Source organism: Cryptomeria japonica, chromosome 3 (assembly GCF_030272615.1).
Source record: "Cryptomeria japonica chromosome 3, Sugi_1.0, whole genome shotgun sequence".
Classification (NCBI taxonomy): Eukaryota; Viridiplantae; Streptophyta; class Pinopsida; order Cupressales; family Cupressaceae; genus Cryptomeria; species Cryptomeria japonica.
Genome location: NC_081407.1, coordinates 797,606,255 through 797,625,596, shown reverse-complemented (window position 1 = coordinate 797,625,596; position 19,342 = coordinate 797,606,255). Strand labels below are relative to the sequence as shown.

The 19,342-nt window shown below is 33.7% G+C and overlaps 1 protein-coding gene across 3 annotated transcripts in view; it reads right to left on the bottom strand.

Moving 5' to 3' along the window:
- The window catches only part of LOC131075829 (uncharacterized), an 83,856-nt gene extending 72,968 nt beyond the window's left edge, over window positions 1-10,888 (bottom strand). Inside the window, exons 1-3 of one of the 3 annotated variants that reach the window (XM_058012731.2) lie at window positions 10,668-10,888; window positions 4,803-4,980; window positions 4,577-4,689 (exon numbers count right to left, since the gene is read on the bottom strand). The gene's annotated coding sequence lies outside the window, so the exon portion shown is untranslated. The remainder of the gene's footprint in view (window positions 1-4,576; window positions 4,690-4,802; window positions 4,981-10,667) is intronic. The other 2 variants (XM_058012729.2, XM_058012730.2) reach the window with 2 other exon arrangements.
- Between the last annotated feature and the right edge of the window lie 8,454 nt (window positions 10,889-19,342).

Below are 19,342 nucleotides of genomic sequence, written 5' to 3'. Positions count from 1 at the left end.
GAAGATTAAGAGCAGTGATTGGAAAAGACGCCTCCATATGAAAGATGACCTTGCAAAGGATGGGAACCCTTCGCCTCCACTCAAGGATATGCATAAGTGAGATTTGTATTTACAAAGAAGGCATCAGATATATAATCTGCATATATTAAAGAAGATCAAGCAATCATCATCGATCAAGAGAACAGATCTGATATAAGGAATCAGATTCTCAGATATAAAGCCATGGTGCATTATATCAATAAATTAGAATGAAGACTAAATATCTATGAAAACGAACAGCAGCGAGGACAGTCATTCATATCCTCGTCCACTCTCTGAAATACGAATCAGATCAAAAGACAGTCAGCAAGCAATTATCTTTACCCAGGGAAGATCGAAGCATTCAGCAGAAGGGTACATAAGCCTAGGATCAACTCCAGAAGTTGAACACATATACATCAAAGGATTCATCTTCAGATCAGACATGGTACTGCAGACTGATATCATATCAGATCTGCCATCCTCAGCACAATTGATGATATATATATATATATATAGTTGCTTTGCATAATAGATAATGTTTTGAGTGTATATGGTAGAATATAAAATATGCTTGATTGTCTGAAACCCACCTTGTAGGAAGGGCCTAGGGTGTAAGAAAAAGGGGTATAAGAGAGCTACATAAGTAGGCCCTCCTAGAGTTGACCATAATGCCTCCTAGGGCAAGAGGGCACTTACATAGAGGAGCCAAGGAACCCCCTTACGACCTCTGCCCAACTCCGCAAGATGGCACTTGTGTTTAGGGAGATGAGACATCGATGGGGAAAGTAGGTACAAGCCGCTAAGCAAGCAAAGAGGGCTTTAGCAGACATCCACTCTTGGGCTTAGTGTAGTAATGGCTTCGGGCGGACCCATCATGTCTCTTCCTCCAAACCCTAATATGCTTGCATAATATTATTGATAGTATATGAATATGGCATGATCTTGTCTAAACCTAATGATTGAATATATATATATATATATAGTATATACATATAACTTGCAACTTTCAAATCCAAGCAACTTTCAAATCCAAGATCACATTATTTAAAGAAATATTTACTTGGTAAGATGTAACCCTAACCCTAATTTGTTGCAATTGTGATTCTAGGACAAATTGGGAAGGAGACATTATAAATGGTATCAGAGCACCATTCCTGCCAACCTACGGGACAAACCTACCCAGCTGCCATACATTTAGGGTTAACTATTCCTAACTGAATTAAAAACAAATAGGCCGACATTGCACTTCTATATGTGTGTTCATTTCAAATGTTTGCTTATGCCTAGCAGGTATGTATATGGTTTCATGCGCTATGTGAACACTTCATGCCTTATGTGTATTCATGTGTATTACTTCATGCCTCATGTTTTATGCCTTACGTTTGCTTCATGCCTTACATGCATTTATGCTTCATGACTTACATACATTTATGTTTCATGCCTTACGTGTATCTATGTATATCGCTTCACGTTTTACATGTATGCCTTAAAGTGTTTTGTGTATATTTCATGCTTTATGCGCTACATGTATGCTTCATGCTTTATGTGCTACGTATATTCATGTATATGCTTCATGACTTAAGTTAATTCACGTGTATCAAGGCCTCCTCTAACAATTAAATCAGCAGATCATATTGACACAAGATTTGCATGGAGAAACCCTTTTGGGCAAAAATTTCCACTAAAGAAAGAAGACAAGTATATATTAATCTTCAATGTACACAATATAATATCCACTAACTAACACTCTACACTCTGACAACACCTATGTACCTATAAATAATGATATGAAACCACCATCTCATACCTCCAATATATAGGCAAAGAGAGAGGCCAAAACCACAAATGGTTTTGCCAAAACTGTTGGTATATTGTCATTGATGTCAAAGGCAAGCAATGGCAAAGTCTTGAATGAAGAAGAGAACAAGTGCTTGATTTAGAGCACTTATTCCAGAGTTTAGAGTTTTAAACCTGCCTTGGCCGACCCTAGAGAAAGGGTAATAAATTTTTCCATAAAATTGATGAGTCCCTAAGAGGGCCAACACCCATAGGAGATGATGCCCACCTTGGGCAAGAAGAATAAATTAAAAGCAAGGGCCGACCTAGGGAAATTGTGCACCCGGCTTTGGGCAAAAATGTTAGATTGATAAAAACAAAGTTGTTTATTGCTGGCCGACCTAGAAAGGAGAAACACCCAGCTTTGGGAAACAAGAAAAAATAAATAAAAATAAGCTTTATTGTCTGGCCGACCGATTGAACGGTTGCAACCGTTAGGATGAAAAGACTCCTTTATGGTGTATAAATAAAGGTTGTTTTGAGATCATTTGAACATCCATTCATTGAATATCATTCCAATGCAAAAAGCAGATTTGAAGCAGATCTAAAGAGCAGAATTAAAGGCAACTTTGCAGCAGACATAAGGAGCAGATTTAGAGCAACATAATAAGCTAAAAAAGGAGCAGTCCTATGGAGGAAAACCAGATTAGTATATGAGCAGATTTCTGAGGTTAAATCAACCTCATCTTGGACGCATATTCTTGTGAAGACTACAGCAAAATTGGTGCATGTGTTTATCAGATTTGTGAGCCTACTTGAAGACTATTTTTCAGATCTGAGTGAGTGTTTTTAGAGCAGATTTAAGAGAAGTGAGCAGACTAGTTGAAGTTATTCAAGAGATCTAGGGCATATCTAACAACATTATTATCACCCTACATTTCGAAGGTTGGAGCCTTCTACATTGCGAGATCTGAAGTTGGAGCCTCTTAATCAAGAGATTGGAGTCTCTTGCTGAGTCGGAGCTCATTGAAGGGGATTGGTGTCTCTTGTGGGTTGGAGCTTACAAAGTTGTAAGAAGTTATATATAAAAAGCAATATTTTGCTGTGATGTTCTCCAACAAGGGTTTCCAAGTAAAATCATGTATGCATCTTGTCTTCCTTTGTTAGATCTTAATTGTGTGAATGCTTTGTTCATTGCTTTGAGATTACAAAAATTAAAAGTTGAGAAAGTTGATCATATATTGTTTCACACCCCCTCTCAATATGTGTGTGTGTGTGTTTTCTTCAAAAACCACAAATGGTTTTATTAATAAAACCATGTTATCATGCACAAACCTCATATCCACCTTGAAGAAGATCTCTCAATTTAGGGGAATAAATATCATTCAAGTACACCTTCCGAGAGTATTGAAGACACTTAAATAATACATATTATTGCAAGTAAATGGAAGCTTAATCCTAACATTCTCCCGCTTGACATTATGCATTGCAAATGCATCCATAAGAAATGTAAACGAAAATAAGTACAAGAATCAAGACCCATAGCCTTCTGCATCAAACAAACTTATCTGTAAGCATTGACTTATGCAACATTTTGCTAAGTGTCAACTTCATGTTATATAACCTTACCATTCCCTACCATCTCTCACACAAAGTATATTGATCATCAACATGCTTAGTACGAGCATGATACATGGGATTTCTAGCCAAACAATAGCACTCTAATTATCAGAACTAATTCTGACAAGTAACAACCCAACAATCAAAACCAATACATGTACAAAATCTCTACAACCAAACCACCTCCTTAGAAGCATGTGTCGCAACCATATACTTTGTTTTGGTAGTGGACAAAGCAATAGTGAGTTGCCTTTTACTCATCCAACTCATTACATATCCAAATAGAGAAAGCATGTAGCCATTAGTGAAACTTCAACCATCCAAGGCACATGTCCAATTTGCATCCAAAAAGCTATGTATGCCCAATGACTTATCTACATCATCAATAACACAAATAGTAATCAAAAGTAGCATGCCAACATTTGAAAACCCTCTTAACATAAGTGAGATGCTCCTTACCAAAGTCAGACATTAACTTGCTCAAAACTCCCATTGCTTGGACATAATGCAAACAATTGCACACATCAAGCTACCAATAACATTAACATAAAGGCACGTTAGACATATCCTCAAAATCATCATCCGATTTAGGACACATATCTAAAGAAACTTATTGCCAATAGAAAAGGGAATTATCATTGGTTTACAATCATGTATTTTGTAGCCCCCAAATCTTTTATATTAAATGTGCCAACAAGTTGAGCTTTGAACTCCCTAATCATCGCCTTGATGTTGCCAATAAACAACATATCATCCACATATAAAACAATAATTAGAATCTAATCATCAATAATTTTAACATAAACACAATGATCTTCTTTGCTCCTTACAAAAATCAAACTTAATGTAATACCATCAAACTTCTAGTACCACATTTTAAGTGATAATTTCAAGCCATACAATGACAATTTTATCTTTCAATCCAATTGTTCCTTCCCCTTTACAAGAAAACCATCAAGTTGCTGCATATAAATCTCCTCGTCAAGATTCCCATGAGCTACCACCAAGTTTCCTCTCACCAGTTTACAACCAAACTTGTCAAATGCATGCACACTCAAATAATCCAACTTGGATTAAAAAAGAAAGTTTCTCACAAGTCCTAGAATATGGAAAACATTGTCAAAGGTTTGAAACTTCCATCACTATAACACTATTGTACCTTTCCCTTTCCCACAGCCCACTTAAGGTTGTCTCCAAGGAAAACCTTTCCTTCATCATAAGTTGTATGAGTTGAGAACCGCTCCTTGTGAGGAGTCATATGGTAGGAGCAACCTAAATCAATGAGCCAAACATTATCATTAATAGCATTAGTGGAAATAAATAAAGTATTATCACCACAATCATCAAAAGATTTCTTCTTGTTTGAGCATTTGTTTTTCACATACCCTTTTTTTCCAAAATTCCAACACTTTGCTCTTCCCTTAGGTTTTTTACCATCCTTTTGATTTGGATCTATCCTTCTTCTTATCTCCCTTAAGAACCTCATTTTTCTACTTTTTCCTTGGGTCTTCCTTGAACATACAAGGCATCCTTTGAGCCATCATTCATAGATTTTCTTGTCTCCTATAAAAGCAAAGTAGCAATGAGACTAGCCAATTTGATCTTTGTACCACCACCACCTCTAATGGCGACAATTAAATTTTCCCAAGATTCAAATAAAAAGCAAAGTTGTAAGATACATTTATCTTATTCTAACTTCACATTTAATGAAACAAGCTAACACAAAATCAAATTAAAAGCATTTAAACGGTCTTTAACCAAATCATTATCTTCCATTTTCAAAGAAAATAATAATCTTTTGCGATACAATTTATTTGTTAAAACTTTTAGTTTGGTCAATATCACCTATCACCTTCTATAACTTGTATACAATAGTCTCCTTGAAGACATTCAAGAGAGCAATATCTATAGGGCACAATCAAATGGCTCCCCATGCCTTCTTGACCAACTTCAACCAATCTTAATCAAACGATTTAGATGGCTTTATTTCATTTTAATTGGCACCCACTAATCCCTTTCCCCAAGAAGGTCTTCTATCTTTAACTTCCACATCTCATATCCAATGCAATTAAATTTCTCAATATCCGCACGAGATAAAAATGTCATGATTTTCAATCCCACATCTACAAAACCACACAATGTAAAAGCTCCCACTACAACCAAAAAACCTTTCACCTAGCAAAAAGGCATCCACCTCTATATAAAACCACTAGCTCTGATATCAAATGTTGAAAAACAAAGTAAAACTATTGTAATAAACTTTTATACAAAGTGTATATAAATATAAAACATTTTATTTTTATAAATATCATGTAGAGGCATAAATTAGTGATAACAATCAAATCAAAAAACCATATAGGCATAGGATTTACATGGAGAAAACCTTTTAGGGGAAAACTTCATCAAGTAAGAGAACAAGTATGTATTAATCTTCAATGAACATGATACAATATCCACAACTAAAACTCTACACTCTAACAGCATAAGCAATAAGATGGAACCACCATTAAATAAGTAAGGAGAAATGCCAAAACCATGAATGGTTTTAAACTTTTACACAAATCATGGTATCATGTAAAAACCCCATGCCCACCTTGGAAAGCATCTCTTGAGAATAGTAAATGCAGCAAATGACTTCACATGGGTGTCACATGGGCTCAATCAATGAGCCCCCAAATAGAAAATATAATTGTAAAGGCGTCTTCGACCAATAACTCTACAACTCAAATTCTCATGTCTTGCTCCATTTTGGAATCCACTAACTCATTTGGGTCCCATCCATCATAACAAGATCCTCTACTTCTTCCTCTAGTGCCTAGGAATGGAAAGATATCTTAAATAGCCTCATTGTAACCACCACTGTTGTGCTCCACCTCCATGAATGCATATGACAATAAATGCCAAGAATTTAAGGGAATAAATATTACAAATTATTTCTCCAATTACGCCCCAAGCATCCAAGTACACCTTCCTAAAGTGCTGGAAACACAAAAAATATACATAGGACTGTAAGGTAAATGGCACATTAATCCTAACAAGTTTCACATTACCATTTGATGATTTGCACGAGCATTGGCAAAAGCACCTAAGTGTTGAATTTTTGTAATGAAATAGGTAAGCCAGTTGGAAAACAAGTTGAAGAAATAGGATCTGCACAAGGGAAGTCTCATTCTATATTGGGAGCTGTTTTGCTGGGTTTTGTTTCCAGCAAGGGTTTTCAAGGGTAAGTCTTGTGTCTGTTTATGCCAATGGTTTGTTTGTGTTGCACTTTAGATTCTGCAAACATATCTCCTTCAAAAAAATTTATCAGAATTTCTTTATTTCCTTTTAGTCTTGGTATCACCGAGCTTGACTTGTCAATGATGCATAAAATGGCTGGCAATGCCTCCCATGTATGGTACTTGCTTTCCCAAAAGACCTATTAAATAAAAATGAAAATCCAAGAACAAAATGCATCCACATGTGGTAGCCCCAAGACCCAGCTCAAAGGAAGATTTGCATGCTTTAGTTCATCATTAAGTTTTTTCTCTCTTTGCAAAATCCACCTTCAAGTTGTTTTTCCATGGTGTGAACGTCCAAGACTTGTTGATAACTAATGATTGATAACACTTTTAGCTCTCAAGATAATTGAAGCTTTAAAAGGCAATGGCTGATTCTACTTCATCATATTTATCGGCTTGGAAAGTTCATTAACTTCTATACATTTTCTAAAGAGCTAAAAACAATATAGTTGAGAATGGCAGCATGTTAAGGGATTAATACCATCGCAGCCTGAGAGAAGTTTCTCAAAATCAAGGAAATTTTAATGATTAATATAAAAAGGAATTATTAATAAAGTTTATCAAAGGATATTTGACGAGTTATGACTCTTGGAGGGAAAAATATATTTGAGGGAGGCCAAGGAGAAGGATATATATTGAGAAGACATTTTATTATTTTGAATTCTCATCCTTGTGGAGCATAGAACTCTGGTTCAACTAACCTGAGGAAAAAAAACCCTTTAGGTCCAGAATCCGAGGACGAAACCCCTTTAGGTCTGAAATTGGAAGAAGAAAACCCTTTATGTCTGGAATTGAAAGACAAAAAACCACCATTACTTAGAGCGATTTCACATAGAGATTGCCACTAGGCATAAGTGATTTGATTTATAGATTGCAATCAAAAATTTATTCAACAAATTAAGCATCTTCACCTAAAGTTTCACTTACTGTCAGACTGCCAACTTCCTAGGATATGTTCACCACAATTCGTTGGAAAAGGTGCACTTTTGGAAAAAATGAAACACTAGAGTTTGCTGTTTCTTCTTCACACAATTTCTGACTTTGAGAAACATTCATATCAAAGGAAAATTGAAACAACATCACGGATTTCTAGCATAAGTTCAAGTACTACTATATATTAGAGTTTGTTGTTCTAACCCTTATACTTCAGAAATAAATATAAAATGAAACAATAGACTTTGCTGCTTCTTCTTCACACAATTTCTGATTTTGAGAAATATTCATATCAAAGGAAAATTGAAACAACATCAAGGATTTCTAGCATAAGTTCAAGTACTACTAATATATTAGAGTTTGTTGTTCTAACCCTTATACTTCAGAAATAAATATAAAATCATTTTGGGTGGAAACAAACAGTTAACTGCAATACATATTGTTAATAAATAAGGGTGTATATTGTAGATTTCTATTTGTTTTCTTTGTAAGGTTGAGATTAATTACAGCTAGGAATTGTTACATTTCAAACAAAAAAAAAAGTTGGGATATTACACTTCCATTAGTAGTCTACCCTCATAGATTTCTTAACAGATTTACCTGCTGTACAGATTCATGCTTACATTACTCTTTAGATAGGTGTTTTGCTGTCACCTTTAGCTACAAGTAACTTGGGAAAAAATAAATATGCATTTTAAATGTAGAACTTCGATAGATAATGGAGATGGAAAAAAAGAACAAAGAGTGAGATGGAAAAAAAGAACAAAGAGATGGACACAAGCTATGGAACTTATAATAACAAGGTGGTGAAATTGGCAGTTTTCAGACCAGCTTTGTAGTTTACTCTCATTGGCATGGTTGTTTAACTTTTCATCATGGTGATAATTAGGAACGAGTTCCTGAATACCCATCTCCCCCTTGTGTGGAGTAATGTAATAAAAGTTCAATTATCTATAGCTCCATTCAGCTTTTAGATTTATAACAACATAACATTCAATTGAACATCAATGACTTCCATAACATTATGCAACTTCTGGAGAGCATGATTCTGTACATGATGATGACAATAATAAACAAGCTATTAATATCAGTGACATAAGATGGCACTGCTCTTTTACCTCTTGCTGAAATCAATGGAAGATATGTCACTTCCCTTGTTCTTTTTTTCAGATGGTGACTAAGGCTCAGGGCTCAAGGCCTAGCTCACATTTATTAGGATATTAAAGTTCAAATCTCTACTCAAAAAAAACTCTTCAGCAGGGGTCTAGACGCTGGTGGCAGGAGGCAGGCAAACCCATTGATCTGGAGATTACATCTAATTGCTTAAGGAATCATAACAGCCCTGCACATGCCAAAAGCCCAGTGGCTCACCCCTGAGTGTCCAGAAAGAGGGATTTCCCCATCCAGTTGAGTATCAGTCAAGATTCGGAAATATTATGCTTGACTTGGATGTCAGACGAAAACCCAAAAAACATTTCTGATTGACTTGAACTTGATTATGTCTAACTTAATAAGCCATTTACATCCTCGGTTTTAAAAAATGATTCATAGAGCTGGTCTCATCCCTGCTCTTTAAATGTAATGTTTCCACGCATCATGCTCTTTTGAACTCCAGCGATTTTGACAGTCACGCACACCCTAGGGTATAGCCCCCCATAATGTCTATTTAATGTAAATATTTTCTTTTAAAAAAGCAATATTAAAATCATATCATTGAAATTTAACAGCATGGCCAAGTGTTTCCGAGATCCCAAAAAGAAAAGAATGAAATTCAAAACATGTCTAGAGAACTTCAATGAATATCATGTGATTTCAAAGAAGCATTATAATTTTGCCAATGAAACTGATTCCAAAATCCTAGAGAAACATGTCTCGAAGCTAACTCAAATAAATTTTAAAAATATGGAAGTACACTGTACATAATCCCACTGGGAATTCAACAGGCCAAACTATTTCATCATTTTGAGTCCCAAATCGAGAGTTCTAGCTATCTAAATGAGACCAGAAATCCAAATCCAAAGAACCATCTAAAAGTTTCCTAGAGACCTGTAAGAAAGTCAAAGAGAAATATCCTTACCAGGAAACATGAAACAACTCGTGAGTAACCAAAAAATACATACCCAATGCACCAAAAGGAATAAAAACCCTGTTATGTGAGACCAACAAGAAACCAATAAACTGAACAAGAATATTCCCTATGGGCTCTTTGTATTTTTTTAACATATTTCTCAAAAATATATGCTTCTCAAGTTCAACTAATAAATTTTTCAAACAAAGATAGACCAACAAGAATCCAATACATATAGCCCAGGTATGGTGAATAACTATTTTTTCACACAGTTCAAAAATTAGTTTTGAACAATTTCCACATTTTCACATTGTAAAGTGAGACCAACAAAAATCCAACACACCCAACAGGAGTATTTTCTATGCGCTGTGTTGATTTTTCACAGACCTAAATACTATATAAGATAATTAACAGATTAAAGGGAGATATTAGGCAAGTAGTATTATTATCAAATCTTCTGTTCTTCCCTCGAGATAAGGAGAGTATAATCAACAAATTGTATATTGAACCCAACAAAAATGATTTGATTAATATTAATAAATCTTATTTTTCCCTCGGCAATGTGCGAAATTTATTCAATAGATTGTGAATAAATATTAAATTTTCTTATCAAATACTCATCTACATTAAAACTCTTTCAAAATAGAAAATATATTCCGCTATTTTAAGCTTGCACTGCATTTTCCATTGCCTTATATTCGACACTAGTTAAAAACATTCAATCTTCTAAAAAAGATTCCTAACATCCAACAAAGACGCAAAAGAAAGCCAGGGAACCACCAAAACACTAATAGCTTTTTTTAAAAACAAAAAATCAAACAAATCGCAACGAGGATGATCGGAAAATGCCCAGAAATCCAAATCCCTCATCTCAAGCGAATAAATTTCCCGTTTAAGACTTTACAGCAAATGCATAAAAAATAACAAGCCACTACAAGTCATTAGGAGATAAAAGTTTGAAAACATACCTGGATCCAAACACTAGCGCCCAATGTTTTTCCCTCTTCTTGTACTGATCAGACATTTATATACCGCTTTCAGTGCCTCGCAATTCGTTCTGGAGCCCACCGCCCTCCACCGCTTTCTTTTCCATTAAAAATTCTCTACCCATCCTTTTAATCGTTGCTATTATTCTAATATAATAATGGAATCCATAAAATATGAAAGATCTGGTTATTATTCTGCTTCGTTATGAACACAGATACAATAAAAAAATGCTTCCCTAAAACATTCGATGTGATGTTTAAAATGTAAAATAAACCACTTTTGCATAAATTATCTATTTAATTAAAATTAACTAAATTATCATGATAAAGAATCCAATCAAGGATATGAGTTTGGATCGTGTAATATCTTCAAACATTTTTGCAAATATTCTTTTAATAATATAGAAAAAATATAAAGTATAACATTAGTTTTCAAATTTTGTTTAAATAATTTAGAAACTTATAAAAAAATATCTACATAAATTTATCAATTTTGCACTTGTTTTTAACAATTTTTGCACTGCAAATTTTTGGTCTTCTTTTATTGATATGATTGATTATTTTTTACATAAATATGTTGCAACAATAGCAAAAGATATAACAACCACAAATACTAGAAACACACTTACAAACTTACACTCAATGAATTGTATAGGACTCACCCAAACTTCAATATCTGATGCAACAACTCGCCCAAACTTCAATATCTCATGCAACAATTGGAGTAAAACATTCTCAACTCGTAAGACAAATAAAGAACAACGAAATGAATATCAACAATTGTTTTATAGTTGTAGACACCTAAAAGTTGCGCAATGAACTAAGTGAATTTTATTCATTTAATTATCCTTAATTCTTCCAATTAATTAAATTAAGATTTAATTAATATCCCTATTCTTCTAATTGACCTTTTAATCAAATTAAAGATTGATTAAATCTCCTTCTTCTAGCTAACCTATTAATTAAACTAAAGTTTGATTAAGTACCCTTGGCCATTTGATTAAATAAATCTTATTTATTTGATTAAAATCCCTTTTCCCCCTTTTGATTAAATTCACATTTAATTAAAAATCCCCTTTACAAATAAATAAATCATTATTTATTTGTGAATAGTCCCCCCACTTGCATTCTCCTACATCTCCCACTTGCATCCATAATCATCCTTCTAGAAACCTCGCAATCCACCTTAATTGTGTCTAATCTTCTAATCATGTCCTTTCTCTAAATTTGGGGGAGTCACTTCTCCAAATTTGGAATAAAGTTTTCCAAATGCATTTAAGATTTTATCTATCTCAACAAGTGTCTTCCAAACATACAAGGCTCTTACATAAACCACTAGTGGTTTTCATCTTTGGGCAAGTTTGCCTCCAAAGTCTTCAAAAGGCATTTAATGTCTCTTACAAGCCCACACCCCTTAGCCACGATGGTTGTCCCTTTAACCATTTTCCCATGTTGCACAAGAGTTTACCTCTTGGTAATAGCATGCCTCCTTGGTTAATGGCATTATCCAATGATGTCACTCCTTGAGGTTATCCCTAATTGCTTGCTTAGTATCTAATGCTTGTTTAGCATCCTCCCAAGCCCTCTCAAGGTGACATTTGTCAACTTGGGATTGGATTGAGTCTCTCTCGTGGATTGATAACTTTCAATCCTATCCCTTGTTGAGATTACTCAATCTCAACCATCTATTTCTCTATTTTCCCTATAAATAGAGCTCATTCCTTCTTCAATTGATCAAGTCTTTTGTGCATCAAAATTATAGTCACATTGCAGCTTAAGGAGGTCTTTTTGTCATCACCAAGCATCAACATCATCCTCAAGCATACATAGCACATAGTTTAGCTTCATTTAGTTGCATTTTAATCTTCCATCCTAGCTTAATTTCACTTCTTTTATAAGTTTTGCATTCTCGTCTTAGTTTAATTAACTCACATAGCATACTCAGCTTTCAATTTGGAATATACTTTGCCTCCTAATCACCTATCTTGCATCATTCATCTTCATCTTCATCTCTTAGCACTCACTAGAATCCTAGTTGCATACATTTTGATTCTAGTAGCATTTTTCATATAACTCATTCTCTAGGTTGTCATCTTGAGGATCAAGTGTTCTTCCAAGTGAGGGTCACCTTGAATCTTAGAGATCTTTAGAGATAGAGGACAATGAGGTGATTTTAGATTTTTTAATCTATTCATGTGTTTTGATTTCTAACATCTAATGCAATGCTTCATTGGTGTGTTTGAAGTGTTTTCCCTCTTGCGGGTGGAAGACCACATTTTTGGCATACAATAGTAAAACAAGTTACCACACATAACACTCAAAAAACAAAAAATCTTGCACGTAAACTTCGTCTACTTGACCTACAACAATTGAACACAAAGAAAATCTATTTTGCCCCAATTTGAAAGATGAACTTCATAACTTCAAAGTCTCATGAATTTCTACAACAAACAAACCAAGCTACACAATTGGAACAATTTGCAAAATTTGCAAATCTTCTTACAAATCTTTGAATCTTTATGCAACCTTTGAGTAAGATTACCTTTGAAAATCAATGGGTTAGTCATCTCTACCTTCATCCAAAAAGAAAATGTCAAAAGATAAATTGACAAGAAATATCAACTATAATTTTTTTTTGACTTGTATAAAAGTTGGGTCACAAATCTCAACATCCCACGAAACCAAAATAAATTTTAGTTAAAATATTTTTAAATATTCCCTATCAAAACATACCCCATAAAAGCTAGTAAACCATCATTTGATTATTGCATTAAAAATAGTCAATAACTCTCCATTGATCATACTTATTCGACACAAATGCTTTTAAACACTTTTATTGCAAGAATTGTGTCTAAAGTAACCTCCCCTTTTTTTACTCTTACAATTATTATAAAATGTGTCATAACATCCTTAAAATTAGGTTTTCCATAGTGTACCACTAGATGGAACTTTTGACACTAAAAAATTATATTTTTCAAAGCAAAAGCAAGTGCTAAAAGTGCCAATTGAAAATATAACCTCCCTTTGAAATCCAATAAAATAAAATATTTAATATTTAATTGCTCCTCAAAAATGTAAGTCCAAAATTTGCAAGAAAATAATTTAAATATTAAAATAATATTTCTCTTTTTCATTTTTCTCTAGCCTAGAAAATAGGAATGGGCTATAATTTATTCAAATTAAACTCATTTGAAAGAGGACGTGACATGTCAAAATAATAATATTTAAATAGATTTAAATGTTGTATTTAGTTAGATTTTAAGAGGTAATGATACTCGAGATTTAGTGAACTTATTCGTTTAAGATATTGTAATGTTTAATTAGATTATTAGTTAGAAACCTATATGTAGACTATAATTTGTGTTGGTTCAAACCTGTCTTTCCAAACTAGATTTTTGTGATTATAAAAGCAAAGTACACAAAAATAAAATTGTAAGACATGTGAGTGATCTAACCATAATTAGCAACCTCAAACTCATTCACCTTTATACCTTGATATGTAAATTTACATAAGATAGACATTGTTTAAACACACCTTTAAGGGAATCTATTGAATTGTGAGATTCACATTCTCCTTAATCAAACCTCCAATTGAATGGCTTTATGGCTTTGAGTAAAAAAATTAAAGATAGAAAGCAAGCATTTAATGAACCTAAGATGACATGTGATGATGTAACCTCTGATGATGTTACTACAATGCTCTCATAATTATGTTATGAAAATTCATTTTAGTAACCCTAGCATGCTCTATTAGATTGGAGTGAATGTTTTTAACTATAACAACCAAACACACAAATCAACACAAACATGTTCTAGGTTGGGCCAATGCTCTATTAGATTATCTTCAAGTGATGGAGTGAATGTTTTTAACTATAACAACCAAACACACAAATCAACACAAACATGTTCTGGTTGGGTCATAGTGGCTGATAAGAGAGTTAGTAAAATTTATTTTGAATTTGAATTTGAAAAGTTTAAGGTTTATATATGTAATTATTAAAGTGACTTAATTCAAATCCATAGTCAAAAATATTGATGCATATCAAAGACGAAGGCTCCAAAAAAGGAGTGTTGATATTTCTAGTCATAAATCCACATAAAGCCACATCACACAAATTGCAAGCACGTGGAATTGAAATTAAATTAAACAACTTAGATTTCTTTTCATAAATTCTAGAAAAAATAGCTCATTAGGAAAATTAGATCTTCATTTAAATTGAGAACTCAACTCTCTCTCTCTCTCTCTCTCTCTCTCTCTCTCTCTCTCTCTCTCTCTCTCTCTCTCTCTCTCTCTCTCTCTCTCTCTCTCTCTCTCTCTCTCTCTCTCTCTCTCTCTCTCTCTCTATATATATATATATAAGAAGAAGAGAAAAAAGAGTGGAAGTAAATACTTCCTTGGTCTTCGACTCGCTCAATCACTATGAACAATTCCCGGATCAGTACATTAGGAAATTGTTATTCGTCTCCTAATGAACGATGAGAAAAGCAGGATCGAAAAAGGATCTTGGAGTGTCTGGGATTGGGTTAGGAGGATCTTATATATTTGTGTGTGTGTGTGTGTTGAACACACACCAAATGTTGATAGGGGGGTGAATCAGCGTAGATTAAAATTCCAGACTACAAACTAATATTAACCAGATAATTTTAGATTTGCACATCAAACAGCTTAAACAAGAACATCCTAAATCATCCACACAAGAACACCAAAATTTTATACATGGAAAACCCGAACTAGCAAAAACCACAATGAGTGTTAACTCGCAAGATAATCCACTGTATAGAAATGATTACAAAAGGGAGCTCATTTCTCCAAACTTGTAGGACAAGACTAACTGTTCTTGGGGCAAGATACAAAAAGGACTTGCAAGCCTGAAGCTAACTACACTCAAGGCAAGATACAGAATTACAATTTTTAGAAAAATAATTGTATAAAATGAAGCATCTCCATATTCTTATCATAGTCACTTATAAAGCACAATCTCTACACTTACTGAAATATTCAGATCACCAAACCTTTTGGATTACCAACCAATATCTCATCACTCACATCGCCATTCTTACATTAAGTCGCACAATAACAATCACTGCAATATTTTGCATACACGCATCATCGTCATATATCCAGCATCTATACACACACACACACACATATATATATATACACCAAATCGAAATATTTATCTTCACCAAGTCGGCCACAAAAATATTGTAATGTGTATTCATGATCCTAACCCAAAATATACAACCGGACCCTTGATGTGAAACGAATTGTCCTTAAACCGAACCAAAAGATGAGACCAATCAAAAAGCTCTATACCAAACAAAATCGACTAGATCAATAAATGATATGTGAAAGAGCCTTTTGGTAAACACCATTGACAATACAAAACACATAAACACTTCTGGGTCAATCCACAAACATTTAGAACCAAGACATCACTTCCAGACCCAAATAACCAAAATACTGCATCCAATCAACTTCTAGATTTTGGACTACTCCCAAATCAAAGGGGTTGGCATCAATGACAAGATAAAGGCATATTTGTAACAATATATATTTACATATATAGAAAAAAAATAAAAAATAGCTTAAATCAACCTCAAAATCAATTTTTTCTTTCTTTGTACTGTGGCATTAGATTTTGTTATTCATGAAAAATAAAATAAAAAATAGCCCCAAATGAGGCATTAGAATCCTCCCGGAATCCACTTCTTGTAGTGAGTTAATTCTGGAAATGTAACTCCACAAAATGCATTAAAGTTTTGTAACTCCCTGGCTCCATGATTATTCGTGTAATTGTTCTAGTAACTCCTCAGGTTCCAATTTAACTTCCAACATGGGTGGGACATGGAAAAACACTCCCAAAAAAAAATTAATATTCCTACTTTTATTTTTGGCATCGAGTTTCAATTTCTTTACATTTTAGTTTTTTCGGCACACGAAAGTCTGCATTTTATAAATCACCAAATTGCAATGTTTGGGCCAATAAATAAAATATTAGTTACAATAAAATAAAATATTTTTTTGTACTGTGAGATTGTCGTACACCCAAGATAGATGCTCCTGCATGAAATCTAGGGTGACGTATAGGAGATCTAAAGATCGTAGAGATATAGTAATATCACAAGATTTGTATTGAACTTACAATACTAATCAAAGTGGGCTTAAAACATAATTTAAATTGAAAATTCATATGTAAGAAATGTTTTATGAGTGGAGCTCATGAATATCTGAAAACCATGTGCTTATTTTGAATCCACCATTCTTCCTTATCTTCTTGAATCATCTTCTTCACCTTACTTCGCATCTTCATGTCTCTCCCCTTTTTCATCCTTTCTCTCTTTCATCCTTTTGTGAAATTCAATCTAACATAATTTAACTCCCAACAATATGCACTATCAAATTTAGGGGAGTAATAGGTATCCATTTTCTCTTCTTTAGCGTAAAAATAATGAATTTCATGTGTTACCTCTTTCTCTTTAATAACTTGAACCCATTAGAAAATTTAAACCCATATAAAACAATGTGGATTTAAATTAAAAATTCTATTACAAAATTGTTCAAGCATATGGATTGAAATTTTATAATAAATTTATGTAGATATAAATTGAAAACTGCATTACAAAATTTGTTTTTTGGCTAAAAAAAAAAAAAAAAAACTTAAATCAACCTCAAACACCTTCAAACATGCCTTTTAATCTTTTGCAACCCTCAATTTACGCATTTGGATCTTCCTCCGCAACTTCACTATTGAAACACTTCATTAAAAAAGTTTCTCTATATTACTTGGGTATTAGACTTTGTTGTTTGTGGATACAAGTTAAAACAAAACACAACCCCAAATGAGTTGTTGGACTCCTCTTGGCATCCACTTCTTGTAATGAATTAATTATGGAAATGTAACTCTACAAAATGCTTTAAAGTTTTGTAACTCTTGAGCTCCATAATTGCTCTTGTTATCATTCTAGTAAATCCTCGAGTGCCTAATTCTACTTATAGAATGGGTGGGATGTGAAAAAACTCTCCCAAACAAATAATTAACATTCCAACATTTATTTTTAGCATCAGGTTCTAAATTCTTTTTATTTTGTCTTTTTAACACATGAAACTTTGCATTTTACAAATCGCCAAATTGCGATGTTTGGGCCAATAAATAAAATATCGGTCACAAAAATTTAGCTCCATTTAACATTAATAGAAAAAGTTGTTGGCAACAACAATGAAGAAAACTAAGAGGGGGAGGGGTGAATCAGTTTTGTTCATTGTTGTTGCCAACAATTGGTATCAGAGCTAGATCCTCCGGAAGAAGCTTGACCGCTTAAGGAGATCTGGGATGGCAACCTATGTTTTCAAGAAAGAGAGTTTGAGTTTTGATGAAAACAATTACACTATGTGGAAGGATTAAATGGAAGTTCACTTGAAATGTCTTGGAGATGATTATTGGAAGATTACAAAGAATGTCTACAATGTTCCTCATAATGGTTTGGTTACTACTATTGAGATCAAGGATGCTAAACATAACATAAGAGCTAAGGAAGCATTGTTTAGTGCCTTGACCAATTCAGAGATGACTAATGTGATGGGTTTGCAGACTGCACATGAGATCTGGAAAAATTTAGAGACCTTGTATGAAGGAGATGCACAAGTTAAAGTTGGTAAGTTACAGAGTTTTAAAGGAAAGTATGAGACATTGAAGATGGGAGAATACGAGAACATAACATCCTTTATGGCTAAAGTGAATGAACTTGTTATGAACATCAGATGTGTCAGTGGAACTCTTGAAGAAGATGAGATTGTTGGTAAGGTGTTGAGATCCTTGTCTCCTGCTTACAAAGCTAAAATTGTTACTATTAATGAGATCCAAAATGTGACTATTGTGACAAGAGACATGTTGGCTAGTAAGCTTGCTACATTTGAGTTGAGTGAATTTGGTGAATCACATGGTAAAACTGAGACTGCATTTAAAGCCTCTGTATCTGGGAAGCACAAGTATAATCCGAGAGAGAGTTCGTCTAGGGTTTCTGAATATGAAAGAGAAATGAGAGAGATGGAAGAACGAGAAAGAGAGTTGGATGAACTTGAATCACTTATTGCTCAAAGATTGCCTAAGGGGGCCTATAAGTATGATGGAAAGTTACCTTTTAAATGTTTCTCTAGTAATAAGATAGGACATTTTACTTCTAGGTGTCCTGAAAGAATATCTAGGTATGATAAGCATTAAAGGCATGATAGATCTGACAAGCATGATAGATATGAAAAGCATGATAAGTATGACAAGCCCTATAAGCCTAACCGGAAGTACAAATATCATAAGAGATGTTATTATGTCGTTGATGAAGGTGTGACAAATGAAAAGTCTGAGAATGGAAATTCCGAAGATGAATTTGTATTTATTGCTATCAAGGAAGATGATCTCGTACCAGTGAATTCTACAAGTTGCATTGTTGAGGAGAAAGCTTTGGCTACTAAGATTGAAGAGAAAGATGAATGGGTTATTGACAATGGTTGTTCACATCATATGACAGGTGATAAAAGCAAATTTGTGAATATGGAGAAGTATGATGGTGGTATGGTAAGATTTGGAGATGATAAAGCTTGTGTGATTTGTGGTAGAGGTTCTATTTCTTTTAATGGTAAGTATAATATTAATTATGTC